Source organism: Atractosteus spatula, chromosome 10 (genome assembly GCF_055471065.1).
Source record: "Atractosteus spatula isolate fAtrSpa1 chromosome 10, fAtrSpa1.hap1, whole genome shotgun sequence".
Classification (NCBI taxonomy): Eukaryota; Metazoa; Chordata; class Actinopteri; order Semionotiformes; family Lepisosteidae; genus Atractosteus; species Atractosteus spatula.
Genome location: NC_142715.1, coordinates 19,706,401 through 19,726,817, shown reverse-complemented (window position 1 = coordinate 19,726,817; position 20,417 = coordinate 19,706,401). Strand labels below are relative to the sequence as shown.

The window sequence follows — 20,417 nt, the reverse complement described above, 5'->3', positions numbered from 1 at the left end:
AGATACCAGTAAGAACACCTAACTCTTTATTCGGTACTCATTGCAAACAGTCCCAAAACAAGCACGTCCGGCAGCTGCGGGGTTGAAAGTGAACATATATCGTATTGTAATGGCTTCTATTTCCACTGATGAATGAGACAGATTCACGAGGAGATCCTACGCACAATTAAGCGAACACATCGCTATTTCGGTCTGATGTTGAGGCTCCATTTGTGTCAGCAGTACTATAAATGTAAGTCTTATACATTTTCAGGGGCTGCATCTGTAGCGCTTCATCTAAGAGGACTGTTTTACTTTACCACACGGTTACATTCACCCACCCAATTTATTCTCAGAATACCCAATGGCTCAATAACCCTGTTTTCCCCTGGGAACCACCAGTGTACAGTCTCATTCCATTCAAAAATATAACAAATATATTAAATTGATATATTCAATGAACAAATATATTCAATGAACTGTGTAACACAGAGCTGGAAAGGTGAAACCAGGATGGCTGAGCAATCGAGCAGCTGAAGCTGTTGACCAGGATGGCTGAGTGGTTAAGGTGTTGGACTTAAGGCCCAATGGGCAAATGTTTATGTGGGTTCAATCCCTGCTCCTATAATTTGCTTTTGTAGTGACAGAACACTTTGAAGATTTACACTCTATTAAAATATGGATTTACTAAATTTCAGTTCTCTTCACTCCCTGGGATAACTGAACTCTCACAATCGCATACTGAAGGCTTTACATGCATTAGCTGTGATACAGCTCCTAATTAAGACAGAATGAAACTCTATCAATAATAAATGACATGTTTTAAATAAACGTGTATTGATAAACTTCATTATTAATAAAAGTGGTGTGACGGGAAAGCAAATTAAATATTACAATGGTATTCCAAGCAACTGTTGTGTGGAGGAGCCAAATGTCGTCCACTGTGGGCTTTGTAAATTGTTTAAAAATTGTAAGTGAAGTTGAAATAATTAACAATTTGTTGAATCCTGCAGTTACAGATTAAAATGTGAGAAGATTTTCTCTGGGTTTATCTCTGTCCAAGTGCCTGATGTGAATATGCTGAACGCAGTGTCTTTGATTTATGTACTCAAACAACCAAAGAATCCCATTCTCGTCATCCTATGGTTTGTCAAACGTGATTTTTTCAAAGTGGGTGTGATTTCGTTTAGTCTTTCGCTCCTGTACTAGAGCAGTAATGTTTCTAGACGCACATGAGCATGATATAGTAGGCTGACAGCAGGAACACGTGGCCCACAAGCAGTGACAGTATCAGAGGTGTCTGCAGTATGTTGGTTTGTGAGCAGCGATAAAATAAAATGCAGAGGAAGCAGGTGTGCCTGCATTAATAAAGCTCCATTGAGCGGAAAAAGAAACAGAACAACCAACCTAAATCCAACAGAAAGTTTCTGCAGCTGAAATCACACAAAACCACCACAGACTTGAACTCACAACCTCAGCATGACTCCACTATGTACTGCTGTATAAGTATTGTGCGCTGACCAACTGCACCACTGGAGCTGTGCAATGTGTTTGTTACATGTCTTAGATGTATTTATTGGAAGGTTGGAGAAATCGTAAATCACTGATTTCATTATCTGCATGTTTAATATCTAGGAGAGAGAACTCCTTCAGGTTCTACAGCTCATAAGTGCACTTTAAGAAGTCTTTGCTTTTGTGAGATGGATCTCCGAGGTGCATCTTTTTCCTTATTACTAAAGATACCTCTACATTGTAAACTATTTGAAGACCTAGAAAAAGGAACATGGCGTTAGTTGAAATAAGCACTGAATTGGTTAAAACCCATGCTCTTTGAATTGCTAAAGCGATGCCTTGAGGAGAATAAATCAACATACTGTATTCACACAGGTCACTTGGCCACGGACAAGAACGATCAGCTACCACCACTATTATTATCATTATTATTATTCAGCCATTTGGGGAACAATACAGTTGAACAATCCCACTGTTCTTATGGCAAGAAAAATAACATGAGACCACTGTAAGAGGAAGAGTGTTGTAATTGTTTGAACAATTGATTTCTATTTTTCCCTCTTATGGGCAACCTTGCGGTATTTCTTTTTCACTTCGTTGTTGTGCACGGGCAAGTTCTGCAGCGATATTTGCCACAGAAATTTCTGCGCAGCTCCGTATTAAATCTGTTCTCAACTGCAATGGAGAGAAGATGACTCCAGTAGATAGCTGTGTAGTTGTGTAGGACCACACACGACACAGTAATAGTGCGGCTCTTAATGGACTGGTACACAGACCACATGAGAGGCAAGCAAAAAGCTGTTTTAAAATTCCAAAGGCTCACCAAGTCAGAGGAACAGCAATGGACTGAAAAGATATGTTACAGACGTCTATGTTAACCTCTTTAGAGCTATAAATGCCATTTGTTTAATTTATCTGTAGGTTAACACTCCCAAGTAACAGCACTTTACAGTATATTAATGTTAATTCCGCTGGTGGACATTAGCTGTTTTTTTTGTAACAATTTGTTTGCTCTGCTATAAGGAATAATAATAATAATAACATCACTTTATTAACCCTTTACAATTTATTGCATTAGGAATTATCTTTTTGCATACCCCAGCTTGCACTCCATGAGGCACACAAATAAGGAGAGAGCCTGGGGTCAGAGCACAGGGTCTGCTATTGTATGGTGCCCTGGAGCAGTTGGGGTTACAGGCCTTGCTCAGGGGCTCAACAGAGTAGGATTCCTCTGCCAGCAGAGGGATTTGAACGAGCAACCTTCCAACCACAGGTGCAGATCCTTAGCCACAGAGGCACTGCTCCGCCCCAAGTATATAAAGTAAAGTAAAGAATATACAGTATATAAAGCACGCAAACTTAAATTTTCAAAGTTTTCAGGAAAAAGTTTCTTTAGCATTTTCCTTCACATATGGAAAAAGTTCGATGTGTTCTTGTCACATTTCTCACATTTCCGTTACAGTCTTGAGTGACACAAATCTTCTCTTTTACTGCACTACACTTCTCCAGAGGACAGTTCAGCACACAAGGATCCTCAGTCAAACAAACACTTCAATCACTTGATAAATGCCATTTCTCGTCCTTTCTCTTAGTGTTGGTGCTACTATTGTATGCAAAGGAAGCGACTTGACAATGAAAGGTGTAATCATCTTAAAGAAAGTCTTCATGAAGGAGTGCATCGGCAAGCTCTCATCTGGCAATTGACCGGGCTTGTGAAGAAACCAATCTCATTCAACAACCATACAAATTGCACAGCTTAAGGCACATGAAGCACAATTTGTGGGCTAATTGACACAAAACAATGTCACTTCACATTATCCACAAAGCTGTTTTGCTTGTTGACCACCTCTTCCTACATTACAGTGAGCACATACTGTATATTTCAGTTCCTTCTCTTTTATTTTCCTTACAATTTTACTGTCCCTTTCCCCCATGTGGAGATGTATACACAGCCAAAACCCTGTGTTTCGCCCTACGTTTGTGTCAGTTTTACAATCGGTGTAGGAGCCTGCCTTAGAGAGGTCCAGTGGCACAGTTGGTCAGTGTGTGGTATGCATGTAGCTGTGCACAGTGGAGTTATAATGAGGTTGTGTTTTCAAGCCTTCCCTGGAGCATTAAATCTTTTGAACGTTTTCCACCCATAAAAAGTTCATTCGCCGTAGTAGTTTCACTGTGACTTTGCAGGTAAAATATTCTCAATGAGAATAATATTTTGTATGTGATAAATAACTGAACTAGAAAATATTGGAAATAAATGGCTTGTCACACTATTCGCAGCTTGCACTCAGACAGAGAAATGTCCTGTCATTAAAGAAAATTCATGAAGAAGAGGAGTGACATCATTGCAAAGGCGATATTTTCTGATGTCTGTTTTGGTTAATAATCATTTGCGTGGGAATTACTTCTGTCATTATTACTAATACTGATAAAAACAGAGAACTCACAGCTCTCTGGACATTGGCCTGGACTCTAGAAAGTCTTTTTATTTGCAAGCGGCTCTGGAACTCAACACCTGTTGATGGGTCACTTCTGTCAGACACATCAGTGGAACCCAAGCCCACCTACACACACATTCACACACACTGATAGATATACTGTACACCTACACTCTCACATACATTTACACTCACAGACACATCACACATTTATACACACAATCAGACACTCACACACTCACATATATACACTCACAGACTCACAGATGCACAAATAGACACTATATATGCACATAGACACCGCATACACTCTTAGGTACAGATACACTATAACTAACACTAATGCAGATACTGCTAATATTACAACAGTAACACTATCACCAAAACTTACATTATCATTGTTACTAACACTGACAAAAACTAATACTAGACTAATAATACTTATAATAACAGTAATACTCTCATGAAACCTAACATGATGATGATGAGTGTTAACACTATAAGTATCACTAATATTACATAAATACTAGCATTAAAACTAAAACTATCAGTAATGCTATCATCATTAATACCCACATAGACACTACACACACTGACAGACATGCCCATACATACACTTACAAATATAAAACTACACACTGACAGACACAACAAGCTCACAGACACATACCCACACATTCACAGACACACAGCGCACACACACACAGACACCACACACTTCCAGACATGCACCCACACATGCACAGATATCACAAACACACTTATCTACAGATACACGATAACTAACACAAATATAAATACTACTAATACTTCAACAGTAACACTATAATTATAATTAATATTAACATGAATATGAACATTAAAACTAAAACAATCAGTAGTGCCACTGTCATTGATACTCACATGAACACTAGCATTAAAACTACCAGTTGTAATCTCACTAATATTAACATGAAGACACTGATATTAGTATTAGTTGCTACCCGTGACGTCACACCGCTCTCTGTGACAAATGAGAGACATACGCGAGGAGTGACGGGGCGCCTGTTGCCGTGATTACCATTCTTATGATTTATAAACACTGGAAAAATGCATTTAAACTGTTACTTACATACATTTATGAACTTGAAATATCATTTTCTAGCTCTAGGATACAGTTACCTAAATAATAATATGAGTAATCATTGTTTAATTTCGGATTGAACATTATTAACCCTAAACGCACTATGGTAATTGGTCGATACAGTATTAACTGTTTTCTAGATACTTAAACAGGGTCAAGAAATGAATCAGTACTCACCAATCGGTGAAGTTAATCGATTTTTCTACGGTTCTTCAGTTTAAATAATTGGTTGTCGATAGATAAGTGATCAATAACTCTTCTCCGTGCGCCTCCCGCAGTCTCTCTCTCTGATCCCAGCGCTCTGGCTGGTGTCAGTGACGTCACAGCGCTTATTCTGACAAACATTCTGACATGCTGCTTTTGTGTGTCTTTTTCATGAATGCCAGAGGTACTCGAAATGTTGCAAAAACAAAAGCGTTTTTTTTGTTTTGTAAAAAAGTGAGTGCTGATCTTTATTTAATACAGGAAACGCATGCATGTTGAAACACTATTTAAATTCTATAAATAACTGAGAAATAATAAAGCAAGGAAAACATGATATATGTAAAAATACAATTTGATCACATAATTTACTTCATTACCTCTGGTGGTTAAATGTTTTTTTTTCTGTTGTGTTTTTTTCTCTTGTACATGTTTCTGATCTTCTGGTTGTAGTAATATTTGTAAATTCTATACGTTTATTAAAAAATTTAAAACAAAATAGCGCATCTCTGCTGGAGGAGACTCCTGGTTTTCATACAAATATAACATCTCCAAAAAAACTAAACCGGGCTGTGAAGAGAGGCGATTTATAACAGTTGGAGAAGGAGAGCGACAAACCGAGGAATGAAATTCATTAAACAGAAAAAAAATAGTTTACTTCACAGATTAATGCGTTACAAAGCGTACCCGTGTGGAGCAGTAGAGAACGAGCACGAGTCCCTGAAATAAGCACTTTTAAGGGTTTTACACGAATCTTCAGAGTATAAGAGCCAGGAGGATCAGACTCGTGATCCTGGAGGTGTATACTGGTTTTATTTCCACCAAGCTCTCACTTCTATAGGTAGTCTGATGATTTCACTTAACTGTATAACTGTTACAAGACTTCATCTAATTGTACATTTATAAGACAGTCTGTGAGACACTTGTGAGAGCAGTTGAATCCCAGGGCTGGTGTAGAATCACACACAGACAGGTCTTCTTCTGTGTGATCTGAGTCCCACTGCTCAGAGCTACAGACTGGTCAACTGGTCACTATTGTAGTCATAACCATCGGTCTTTGGCTACTAATAATCAATATACTGATCAGAGTGTCAATACTGGTGTTTATTACATAAATACAAAAATAATTCCACACTCACTTGTGTTATAAAACACTTAAAAAACATGTTTGGAGGCTGATATACATTAAAGAAAGTAATACTGAAGGGCTGGAAGTCCTGGAAAGGGTTAAAAGAACCTTCTTGCTTCCGACCTGGAACAGAGCCCACAGCTGCCAGATCAGTGACCCCTGAGCCCAGTTCACAGAGAGGAGAACCAGGAGCTCTTTTATGTCTCTAAGAGGGCTGGGAGAAAGGATAAAAGGGGGAGATGTGACTTGAGTCCAGGCTGTTCTGACTGATATTGTTCATGTGGCAGCACTGATTGTCTGAATATGTTCTGGTTCTGGATTGTGATGATAGAGAGCAGTACGGAGTTGAGCTTCTGTCTGAGTGTGAGTCTGAGCTGTGAATCTGACTGAGAAGAGAATAATGTTTTTTTTTTATTCTGCTTCAGAATTTTTCTTCTTTGCCAAGTGGTGTTACATCCCCTTCAGATACTCTGCACAGACTGTCAGAGTGAGAGAAGAGGAGAGAGAGATGGACAGATAAGAGCACACACAGCGAGAGAGACATACGTCTTGTTTACTTTGAAGCAAGTGTTCATTTCTTTTCTGGAACAAGTTGTTTCTGAACTTCAAGAAATTCATACAACTTCTGAAAGATAAAATACAAATCTTGCTTATCAGGACAGAAGAAATACTGCATAAAATGCCAGTGATTTTTTCTCCTTTTAACGAAAAGTGGAGAAAAACAACAGCAGTGCATCTCCGTCGGTTTGATTTAGCTTAATACTGTACAAGTATTCACTTCCTTTTCTGTAGATTACAGCCTGCGAAAGATGAAATGAAGTTCTTGGTTACTCTTGGTCAGTGCAGAAGAAATACTGCCAGCTGGCAGGAAAATGACAGTATTTTATTTTCTTTAACTACAAACATGTGAGTTGTGACAAGCAACGGGACTGTGTCCTTGTGCAGCTGTTAAACAAAGGGCTGGTGGGTCAAACGCACTCAAAGACGAGCTTCAGATTGTGATGATGTAAACATTGAAGGGATTTCTTCGCAAACTCTCTTGAATGTTGCAGGAAATCTGTTGTGTTTTACTCGTGTGGAACTACAACAAGTAAACAATTAAGTACCTAAGTCAATGTCCAAGAAAACCATCTTCACGTGTGGAATTTTTCTTTAACTGGCTGTTGGGAGAATTCATTTATACACCCGTTGTATCCTTAGCAAAAATATTTTAAAATTAGAACACAGATTTGTTGGAGAACTTGACAATCTTTGGCAATTATTATTAAATGAGCATTATATAAATGTGCGTTGATATTTTTAATAAGTACCTTAATTGTAATATATGTAAACACAATTGCTTTGATATGTATGTTCATTTGAAGGATTTGAGGAAACTATCAAGGATCGCAGAACAACCAAAGATACATTTGGGCATTTGCTATTGGTAAAGATGAAAGAGGACCGTAAGTGTGAAGCTTGCATACACACGAGAGAAAAAAATCAGTTTTAATGCACTTCATTAAACTGATGGTGTGCTTATCAATCGTGCATAAAGTGTAGATAGCAGAGGATGGTTTCGATCCATCGACCTCTGGGTTATGGGCCCAGCACGCTTCCGCTGCGCCACTCTGCTGACAGCTGTCAGAGGGTGATTCAACACAACTGCTCTATCTTTGCTTTCTAAAAGTGCGCCGGAGATGAAAAGTTTCAAAGGTAAACGCAGACGCCTCTTTGAGCACTTGGTCTTTTATAGTACGAATCATCACACGCTGCTCTACATGGGCGTGTCTTCAAGATCGTTGAGAACCAAAGCTTCTGCTTTCCGAGGCAACTGATTCTTTCGTCGTTAATTCACAAATCTTCAATGAGAATCAGTGAAATGAAAACCAAACACATGTACACACTCGCGTCGTAGCGTGAAAGAAAAATGATGGAAGCATTTGAGAAATAAGAAGAGTAGTCTGAACAGCTCCGGCTTATGAACTGCTCTACAAAGTGATCGCTACTTCCACACCCAGTTTATAACACTGAAAATGAAGCAGGAAGCACAGCAAAGTTCTAAAACCAGCGGTTGAAAAGCGTCTGGATACATAAAATGACAATTTCTCAAAAGTAAAATCTTCATCTTTTAAATATTGTCATCCATATATTTTCGTTTTTCTCTTTTTTACATAACACGCTTTAGAGAAATAGACTGTCTTGTAATGAAGGCTGCATTAGAAAATGTGTATCTAAATTAAAAATCGGGTTTATGACTTTTGCGTTATTCAGCTTTCTTAGCGCTTGGGTCTCGATTCAGATATTGCAATGAAAGCAACAGGGGAGTAAGTTTTCCTTTTCTAAATCAAAGGTGATCTGCTCACAAGGAAGTATAAAAACTTCAGCGTTTACTTTTTGAAGACCGCAAATTGTCGAAACACTGTTGCTTCATAAGCTAATAAGTAACGTTTCTGAGCACGCATTGTATTACTAATGCTGTTATTAATAATAAAAAAAGCTTAAATTCACATAATGGAATTTGGACGGCTCAAAGTAGTCTACTCCTTGTACAACTTTACTTGCCCGCTGAGTAGAGTTTAAAGCAACGGCAGATAGCAGTAATAGCAACAGCATGGTTAGAGTGTTACAATACACTCTATGAAAGAATTGCGGCTTCAGATCGTTTTGTTCTGTTGAAGCTGCCTACAGGCTCCGAATTGCTGACATTGGCTGTGATCTTCTTTTTGCAAAGTTTCATGAAATTCTTCACATATTTGAAATATTTCATTCGGGTTCGCCTAATACACTGTGCAAACCGTACCTGCAGCAGAATGCTGTGGCACATGAAGCCGTTTTGTTTATCGGTTGTAAGGATTGAGGAGCGTACGACAAATCGAGCAAGCGAAAAGAAATTAAACAGGAGTCACTTTTTGGATTTCTAATCCATTGTGCTCTGCTCGTCTAGGTTCAAATCCCATCCTTGTCATGGTTAAGGCCTGAGACGTGTGTGTTTTTTCTAAACGGTGGTTGCATTTGTTTCCTCTTTTACTACTGTACTGGAGCAGTAATATTTCTAGCGGTGGACGAACATGGTATCACAGGCTGACAGCAGGAACACGTGGCCACAAGCTGCAGTACATTGGTTTGGGAACAGCAATAACTTTCCTGTGGAGACAGGTGCGCCGGTATTAATACAGCTCTTTCGAGTGGAAAGAGTAACAAGAATTGGCTTAAACTTACCAGTTATGTTCAATAGCTAAAAACACAAAACCAGCCTCTTCAGTGGTTGAATCTAAATTACAGAAGCCAATGCTGCCATCAAGGAAAAAAATAAAATCCTGAGTTATGTAGTTTTGAGACTAAATATCTGACTTTCAGTTTGAATCGGTACAATGGATTCCAGGTCACATTAGTTCTTGATTCAGGATATATATGAGTGTGCTAATGGTTAAAACTGTTTACATGAGGTACAAGCGGTAACATTTTCATTGCGAGAAGAAAGTCAGTCCGTACGCATTTCTCAGCGTGCACATTGTCAGGAACACTAAACCCACAGTGCCAGCAAACCTTTCGATAGCCTGTAGGTACTGCCATTACAAATGTAACAGGTTGTTCATACACAAATATGATACCGTTACTATCTCGTTATTAGGAGATAATTTAGTATTTCTTATTTACGATAACTCAGGATTTTTTTTCCTTGGTGGCAACAATACGCTTCTGCAATACAGTAAATCATAGACTCTGCTTTCAAAATAGCTGCACCAAGCACTAGGACACAGATAAACACGGATTTAAAATTTAGCAATATGAATGGTCAATTGCTTACAGTTGGGTTTTTTTTACGTTTCGTATTTAGCGATGTGTGTATCAGTCTTTTAACAATTCATTAAAATGCTAACAATATGTAAAATAAAAACAACAGCACCGTTAAATGCTGGGGAGACGGGTAGTTTTTTTTAATAATCAGATTCCAATCTCTTATGCTGTGTGTGAGAGCTTACGTATTTTTCCTTTTCCCACATTTTCTGACGACTATTCCAAAGGGGCACCCTGTCAACTCCTAACACTTTTACAAAATCTGCCTGCGTTTCATTATTGTCGTTTTATTTTTTTTTAAAGTTCAATATTGATCATAACTAAGGAAAATAATGATCACGAACAAAAAAAAAGGGCTGAAGATATTTTATTTATTTTTTATTTTATATATTTATTTATTTTGTAATGATTTTATGAAGATAACACTACAGGTAACACAGTGCGATAGGAGGGTCTTCTTCATGGCTATTGACTAATGAATAGCACCCCCTATCCCCATGTACCGCCTGTCCAATGGTGCCATATTGAAAACATCATAAAAAAATAAAGAAAGGGGCCACAGCCACAGCAAGGTTGTATAAGGTTAGGGGGCCTGTCTGGTGTGTAAAACACTTGGTTTCAGCAGTGTGGCTGTTGTATTTGAAATGCTATTGAGCCATGAAGACGACCCACCTGTCCCAGTGTATCACCTGTAGTGTTATCTTAAAAAAATCATAAAAAAATAAAGAATAGGGGACCTTTCTGTGGTTGTGGCCCCTTTCTTTATTTTTGACTGATTGACGCGTGCACGTTTGGTACGGGGAGAGCTTGAGGGAATGCGAGAGCGCGTGCCTGCGTAAGGGAGATTCGTGACAGAACCAACAGAATCAACCTGAACTCAGAGAAAAACAAGAATGCCCCCGAGACACCTGCACCCCCCTCCTGGACCACTCTGGTATCAACACCCCCAAACCCATCCATTCCAGCTAACAAGACTCAGAATCGGTGCAACCCTCCAACCTGGACCAAGAATTTCCAATCTCTGATGTTACTGTCTCTAAAGTCGGACGTCATGTTCCGCGGATGTGCAGTGTGCCTTTTCTCTTGTCGTGTTCAAAATGATTCATTGCATACACTCCTGACTGCGTGTTCTATACTGCTCTGTTATTTCATTCAGATTACCTATGTGGTGTGATTGCAAGGTTCAGCACCAGCAGAATCTGCAAGTACAGCAGCTGACCTTGACATGACTTGAACACGCAACCTTCTGATCTGGAGTTAGACGTGCTACCATTGCACCACAAGGTCACTTACTACAAGTGCTTTTAATTCCCCCAAAGAGAAAAATCAGCGTCCCTGAAAAAGATTTTGTTTTCATTCTCTCCTGTGAGAAGCGCCGCTCTTCTGAAGAGGGTCTTTTCTTCCCAGACCACAGATTATTCTTTCCGCCCGGCTCTCACACAGAGAGCAGACACACCATCTCCACTAATGTGTTTACTATATCTATAGATCTGACCCCCTACAGCCACGATATTCCTGAACAGGGTATTTACCACCAGCCTCGTGAACTTCTCATCTTGACCTCTCCCAGGAGGAGCCAATTAACACAGAATCCTCTCTCCATTTAGCAAATAACACAAAACACTGTTTACCTGTCAAGACAGAAAACCTGGCTGCTCCAGGTGAGGCTTAAACTCACAACCTCGGCATGACTCCACTGATTATGTCATTTTACATGGCCTGAACCAGGAAAGAGATTGGAAGTCAAGAATTATGGTGTTGTTTTAATACTTGCCTATTCTTGTAATTTTTCGGTCAAATATTTTATTTTGGAGTACTTTCAATTGATGTTAATCCTTGTCCCGATGAACGACTCTGGGCCATGGTGAGTCTTGAATAATGTTCTTACAAGCTTCAGGTTGAAAAAGTGCGCTCTCCAGAAGCTACCAAAATCGCTAATGGTTACATAACACTTAATGCAAAAGCTACGTTCGGGGTTGAAAAAGAATATTACTTGCTATGAATACGAACACTGTTACAGGAGGGGTGTTAGAGCTATTTTAGCTTAGATCATCAATTCATCTTACAGTTCTTCTCTGTCTATATCAACAGTGTTATCACTACTGAGCGCTAAAGGCAGGTCCTGGCAATACTTCATGAGATCTTCTTTAGAAAACATTTAAAAAATATATTTCCACTACCATACATAAAGTAAAAGATACCGATTGCAGCTAGAAGCAAATTCCAATCGAAAATGTATCAGCTTTAAAATTTTCTTTTGGATCCATACAACGATCAGCATGAAACTCAAAATATAACTGTGTTTGATTGTACAGCATAGATTGTACAGCATTTATCTTTATATTTATGTTAAAATTAAGGTAAATATATTAAAATATCAACATCCACCTTCACAGTGCTAACGTAACAATGCTTGTCAAGTTCTCAAACAATTCCGCGTTGTATTTCTAAACGATTTTAGCAGAGGACGCCACAGGAGTATAACTGATATCTCCCGCCAGCCATTCAAAGATACTTTTCCATGGGTGAAAATGGTTTTCTGGGGAGTTGCGGTGTTGATCACTATTGGACTTCCCCGGTCTCTAGTGTTGTTGTTAGACACGAGCAAAAGACTCGCATTTTCTGCAAATATAAAGAGGGTGAAGGTTTCGGCTTTAGCGGAGACAGTGTTTACATTGACAATAAGAAGAAAGTCGTCCCTCGGTGGGTTTGAACCACCAACCTTTCAGTTAATAGCAGGACATGCTCACCGATTGCGCCGAGAGAAGTTGTTCTCCATTCGCACCTTTCCGGTCAAAAAATAAACATCGCTTGCGTTTTCATGCCACAACCCATTTGTATCTGCTAGGCGGCACAGTCGTCGTGCACAAAGAACGCTTTGAAAAGCGTCAAAAGCAAGTCATTCCGAGTTGGTCGTTTGTGTTTTGGAAATGCTGTATTGTTGCCAAATGCTGAAATGATCTCTCGGCTCCTAGGTTGTCATTTCTGCTCTGTAAAGGAATAACAGCACGCGTCGGCTTCCAGCACGGTGGGTCGGGACACGATATCGGGGGTCGGAGAGAGCGATGTCTTCCTCGTAAGTATTGTAACGCCCTCGAGGAGGAGAAAAAGCACCTAGGCACTCATAGTACCACGGAGCAGGCTGGGAGTTGTAGCTGGGGAGAGTCTGAGGGTCAGATCGATGACCAGCAGCTGACCCTGCATATATAAATAGTGTCGTAGTAGTTTTAGTGTCCTGTGTAGCCTTATAAGTGTATAGCCTGTTGTTAAGTAATTACCACCCTAAAGATGTGTACGTGTTCCGTCAGTCTCCTCATGTGTGTGTAGATCCTATGCTGTTCGGCAGTCTCTCGAGAAACTAAGCAAAGTGTTTAAAGATACTTTGTCAGCTTGACATCAAGGCAGAAAACAAAAACCTTCTTGCGTCCTCTCAACCCAAATACGCTTTGCCACTTTTTGCATTATGCAGGGAACGACGTCTGCCGAGATCACTTTTGTGTCAATGCAAATCGTAGTGTGCCCTCTGTTTTAATGTTGGTTGTGCTGGCGTGCTACTTCTGTCTGTGAAACTTGAATGTTCTGCTTCTTCACACCGAATCGTTGGCGGGGGTTGAGCTTGTTAAATCTTTGCGCATAGCGCTCCTTTGGAAGTACTTTGTCCAAGTTCAAAAGCGATCGTGGGATTGACTTCATGCATTCAAAAAACATACCTCGCACGACAGATTTAAATGGGGAATGGAGTCTGCTTCTTGCTGTTTTTCCTGTGGTTGCAGTTACAAAGTTGACCATGCTTTCACATTCTGTTAATAGTATTCACTGGGTGAGCTTTATCAATTGAATCGGAAAGGACATCGCTGCTTCGGCTCCAAAAAATAATCTATAGTGTGTTTTTTTTCTGTGCACTTGGCCATCTTTTATAGCTTGTAAAAATGCCGGCAAAGTTAATTTTTCTCCTCTTTAAATGAATAAGGATTGGCTGGGGCAAGCTCCGTTTACCATTTTTTCAGTTAACCGCCGAACTCGCGAACTGATTAAACTGCAGAGCCACAGGCGCCTCGCTTTTCTCCAGTCTCTGGGTTAGGGTGAAAAAAAAACTTTGCTGGTATTAGCTGGCCTGCTGGGAGTACCTCTTCTTCACTGATAAGCAAGATTTGTGTTTCATCTTTCGCAAGCTGTATAGATAGCGCTAAATGATTAAACTGCAGAGCCACCGCCACTTCGTTTTTTTCAATTCGCAGGGTTTAACAATATACATATTTGATCAAACTGAGAAACAGGAACGTATCCTAGCCCGAGCAAATAAATGATAACCTATAGTATTGTAACGCCCTCGCCTGGTGGTGAGGAGGAAGCGCCCCTAGGCGCTCGTAGTGCCGCTGGTCATCGTGCTAACCCTCAGACTCTCCCCGGCTACCACTCCCAGCATGCCCAGCGGTACTACGAGCGCCTAGGGGCGCTTCCTCCTCACCACCAGGCGAGGGCGTTACACTGCCCCCACCTGAAGCGTCTGGCGTCTCGCCGACGTCGAACACCCCCCTCAGGCTGTACTCGTATTCGGCCAACTGCTGCGGAACCCTGCGTGAGCGACCTAGCCCCGTGAGCTAAAGAGAGATCTCTCCACAGCCCAGTAGCTGTGGTCCTGCTATCACAGGGAAGGGCGGTGACGTCACCTGCTCTGGTACGCCGGCTCTTACACAGTACCTGTCGGCCGTAAGCGTTACACTCTCCCCCGCTTAAATCGCCGTCCCCGGCGAAGGGCTATCCCATCCCACTCTGACACCAATGTAACGCAACGGGGGCTCAGGCGGGCGCCCTTGCCGCTTCAGGTCGGCCCCACACTGTCCGGGGCTCGAACCCGGGACTTCCGCGTCTCTCTGCAGCGACCTAGCCCCGTGAGCTAAAGAGAGATCTCTCTACAGCCTAGTAGCTGTGGTCCTGCTATCACAGGGAAGGGCGGTGACGTCACCTGCTCTGGTACGCCGGCTCTTACACAGTACCTGTCGGCCGTAAGCGTTACAGTATTCATACTGGGAACTCAGATGCAGATAAGAGCTACAGCTATCACAACTAGTGTTTAAAATAGTAATAGCTCCTGTCTATTTACACTGTAATTTACACTAGCGTTTCCATAAACAATTTGCTTGTAAGAATGCTAAAAAATTACATGGGTATTCTAATAAAAAAAATATTATGAATCTTTTCGCCATTAACAGTTTCACTGTGACTTTGCAGGTAACACGTCCATTATGAAAATCATCTTTCGAACGCGATCAATAACCGCACCGGAAAAAAATATCGGGGAAAAAATCGCGAAAATCGGCGAAATTGGAAATATATTCCCGCGAGGAGTGCTTTTCTCGACGATTAACACTCTTTGCAGGAGTCACTTCTCCCAACGAACATCTGCAGGTTTCCGTAGTGTGCCTGCAAAGAGTGATTAATTCGAGACTGGCACATGTCCCGTTTTTATTTAACAATGCTACAGTAGATACACATTTTCTAATGCAGCCTTCGTTACAATACAGTTTATTTATCGAAAGCCTGTTATGTAAAAAAGAGTAAAACGAAAATATATGGATTACAATCTTTCAAAGCTGAAGATGTTACTTAGATAAATTTACATTTTATGTATCCAGACGCTTTTCAACCTCTGCTTTTAGAACTTTGCTGTGCTTCCTGAATCATTTGTTATAAACTGGGTGTAGAGGGAGCGATCTCTTTGTAGAGCAATTGATAGGCTGGAGCTGTTCAGACTACTCTTGCTATTTCTCAAATGCTTCAATCATTTTTCTTTCACGCTAGGAAGCGAGTGTGTTTGGTTTTCATTTCACTGATTCTCATTGAAGATTTGGGAATTAACGACGAAAGAATCAGTTGCCTAGGAAAGCAGAAGCTTTGGTTCACAACGATCTTGAAGACACGCCCATGTAGAGCAGCGTGTGATGATTCGTACTATAAAAGACCAAGCGCTCAAAGTGACGTCTGCGTTAACCGCTTAGACTTTTCATCTTGGGCACACTGTTCGAAAGCAAAGATAGAAAAGCTGTGTTGAATCACCCTAAGAGTGGTGCAGCGGAAGCGTGCTGGGCCAATAACCCAGATGTTGAGGGATCGAAACCATTCTCTGCTATGTACGTTTTATGCACGATTGATAAGCACACCATCAGTTTAATGAAGTGCATTAAAACTGATTTTTTCTCTCGTGTGTATGCAAGCTTCACACTTACGGTACTCTTTAATCTTTACCAATAGCAGATGCCCAAATGTATCTTTGGTTGTTCTGCGATCCTTGATAGTTTCCTCAAATTCTTCAAATGAACATCCATATCAAAGCAATTATGTTTATATATATTACAATTAAGGTACATATTTAAAATAGCAATGCACATTTGTATAATGCTTATTTAATAATAATTGTCAAGGACTGTCAAGTTCTCCAACAAATCTGTGTTCTAATTTTAAAATATTTTTGCTAAGGATACAACGGGTGTATAAATGAATTCTCCCAACAGCCAGTTGAAGAAAAATTCCCCATGTGAAGATGGTTTTCTTGGACATTGACTTAGGTACTTAATTGTTTACTTGTTGTAGTTCCACATGAGTAAAACGCACATTTCCTGGGAAGTTCAAGAGGGTTTGCGAAGAAATCCCATCAATTTTTAGCGAAGGTTATGTTACATCATAAAAATCTGAAGCGTGTCCCTGAGTGTGCTTGAACCACCAGCTCTTTGTTTAATAGCTGCAGAGGGACACATTTTCACCATTCAGACGTATGTAGTTTAAGAAAATAAAATACTGGCATTTTGCTGCCAGCTGGCAGTACTTCTTCTGCACTGATGAAGAATAATCAAGAACTTTATTTCATCTTTCACAGGTTTTTATTTTCATAAAAGGAAGTGAATATTTGTATTAAGCTAAATCAAGATGATGGAGATGCACTGCCGTTGTTTTTCTGCACATTTCGTTAAAATGAGAAAAAATCACTGGCATATTTTTTGCAGTATTTCTTCTGTCCTGATAAGCAAGATTTGTATTTTATCTTTCAGAAGTTGTATGAATGTCTTGAAGTTCAGAAACAACTTGTTCCAGAAAAGTAATGAACACTTGCTTCAAAGTAAATCAAGACGTATGTCTCTCTCTGTCTGTGTGCTCTTATCTGTCCATCTCTCTCCTCTTCTCTCTGGCAGTCTGTGTAGAGTATCTAAAGGGGATGTAACACCACCTGGCAAAGAAGAAAAATTCTCAGAGGCAGAATAAAAAATCAATATTCTCTTCTCATTCAGATTCACAGTGTAGACTAACACTCAGACTGAAGCTCAACTCCATACTGCTCGCTATCCTCACAATCCAGGACCAGAAAATATTCAGACAATCAGTGCTGCTTCATGAATAATATCAGAACAGCCTGGACTCAAGTCACATCTCCCCCTTTTCTCCTTCCTCCCAGTCTCTTAGAGACAGAGAAGAGCTCCTGGTTCTCCTCTGTGAACTGGGCTCAGGGCTCACTGATCTGGCAGCTGTGGGCTCTGTTCCAGGTCAGATGCAAGAAGTTTCTATTAACCCTTTCTAGGACTTCCAGCCCTTCAGTATTACTTTCTTTACTGTATGTCAGCCTCCCAAAATTTATAAATGTTTTATAACACACATGAGTGTGGAATTATCTTATTATTTATATATAGTATTTATGTAATAAACACCAGTAGTGACACTATGATCAGTATATTGATTATTTGTGGCCGATGGTCCGATGGTCGTGTCTACAATAGTGACCATTTGACCAGTCTGTAGCTCTGAGCAGTGGGACTCAGATCACACAGAAGACCTGTCTGTGTGTGATTCCATACCAGCCCTGAGATTCAGCTACTCTCACAAATGTCTCACAGAACGTCTTATAAATTTACAATTAGATGAAGTCATGTAACAGTTTTACAGATAATTTAAATAATCAGACAGCAGTTTTGGCAGTGGATACATCTCCACATGGGGGAAAGGGACAGTAAAATAGTAAGGAAGATACAAGAGAAGAAACTGAAATATATGTGCTCACTGTAAAGTAGGAAGAGGTGGTCAGACGAGCAAAACAACTTTGCAGATAATGTGAAGTGACATTCTTTTGTGTCAATCAGCTCATGGATTTTGCTTCATGTGCCTTAAGCTGTACAATTTGTATGGTTGTTGAATGAGATAGGCTTCTTCACAAGCCCGGTCAATTGACAATGGAGAGCTTGCTGACGCATGCCTTCATGAAGACTCTCTTTAAGATGATTACACCTTTCATTGTCAAGTCGCCTCCTTTGCATACAAAAGTTGCACCAATACTAAGAGAAAGGATGAGGAATGGCTTTTATCAAGCGATTGCAGTGTTTGTTTGACTGAGGATCCTAGTGTGCTGAACTGGCCTCTGGAGAAGTGTAGTGCAGTAAAACAGAAGGTTTGTGTCACTCAAGATTGTAACAGAACAATACAATGACAATACTTTTATGAGAGTAAATATTACTGGTGCATCACAGTTCTTATAATGGTGAAAACAGGAGCACCTTCTCTACATTTTGGACTGAAGTATTTAAAAGGCAAGAAATACTATCATTATGCAATTAATTAATGCAGTTGAGCTCCTCTAAATGTTGTAGTGTGATGAAACAATGTATAGAATTAGGTGACAATATCGGAATTCATTCAAATGCACAAGATTAATTTTCAGCAACAAAAATGCACTCGAAAATATTTTACAAGAAAGAAACCTCACATTTGCCTAAAACACCGCGACACAGAGGCCAATCTCTACTCCCTCATTATGCCGGCTTACCCGCTCATGATGAACTGTCCTCCAGCGATAGTCAGCTGCCATCACTGAGTCAGACATGACGTTCATGTACATATTATACCTTAATATGACACTGCGTTACAATGATTCGATCAAAATAACTGGTGAATAAATAATAATCAAATATTTCTTTCCTTTCTTTTAGTAGATAAAGACCAAAAAAGAAGCATTTATTCTTTTCCTCTCTTACCAGCCCTTACAAGTCACCCAGTTTTTAGTTTAGAGCTGGATTAAAGCTCCAGTCTCTTTGAGGTTTGAGTTGGAATCCCACAGCTGCCAAATATCTCTAACTATCTCAGTGTTAAGAAGCAAAAAAACTCACATTTGCTGCAGAAGGAACAGGAGAATTCGTGCCATTCAGCCTTATAGCATGATGTCATTTTCTCATGCTCGTTTTTAGATGCTTGTGATCGAATCTATGATCCTTATGAGTGTGGTCCCCCTCCATAAAGGTAGCACAGATATAACGTGCCACGTTTTCAGAGAATCACATTAATTACAGGTCAGAAGAAGGCGACAAAGTGTCCGCTAGGCAGTTCAGCAATTTCAATGGTGTTCTCTGTTGTTTAGGTCCAGAATGACACCCGTTACAACCAGGAAACACACAGTGTCAGGCATCAAAAAGACTTCCCAAAACCCTGATCCTCTCCTTGATCCGGTGATGGCATCCAGACATTTCCTGCAACAAAGCCAGGATACGGTCTTCAACAACACGAGTGAAAAGCTAATTCCCAACCTTTGCAATCCTTTGCAAAGAAGGACCGCATGTGCTCAGTGTTAAATGCACTGTTCATTATTAATAATAATAATAATCTTTACATTATATAGTGCCATTAAAGGTGACTTTTCAAAGCACTTTACAGAATGACAACAATAAAGTTAAAAAATACACAAGATAAGCAGGATGAGAATACACAGTTAGAGGAGACAATAGATGGTGGTATTAAATACAGTAGGAACAGAGGGGTAAAGAATAGTTCATTAAAGGCTCTTCTAAAGAAGAGGGTTTTGAGTCTGGATTTGAAGGAGTTTAGAGAAGGTGACTCTCTGATATCCTTGGGGATAAAGATCCAGAGCTTTGGGGCAAAACAGGAGAAGGCCCTGTCACCCATAGAGTGTAGATGGACTGGGGGACAGATAGGAAAACACAATTAGAAGAGCAAAGGTTGTGAGGTGGGGAGTAGGGCGATAACCCAGACAGGTACTGAGGTGCCAAGCCATGGAGAGCCTTATAGGTGAGCTTGAGGATTTTGAAGTTGACAGGAAGCCAGTGCAAGGACTCCAGGACAGGAGTAATGTGATCACAGTCCAGTGCTAATTTCTTTCTTGTGGCTGCTGGTTCATTTTCAACTGTGGACTCTTAAGAAGTCCTTTATTTGACTTGATCAATGCCAATCCCTAGAGGATTTCGAAAGGTTGAATCAAAGTGATACA

General features: G+C 40.2%; 1 non-coding gene across 1 annotated transcript; it reads right to left on the bottom strand.

Moving 5' to 3' along the window:
- Positions 1-11,374: 11,374 nt before the first annotated feature.
- On the bottom strand, positions 11,375-11,446 carry trnaw-cca (transfer RNA tryptophan (anticodon CCA)). Its single transcript has one exon. It is a non-coding gene; the product is annotated as a tRNA-Trp (tRNA).
- Positions 11,447-20,417: the final 8,971 nt, after the last annotated feature.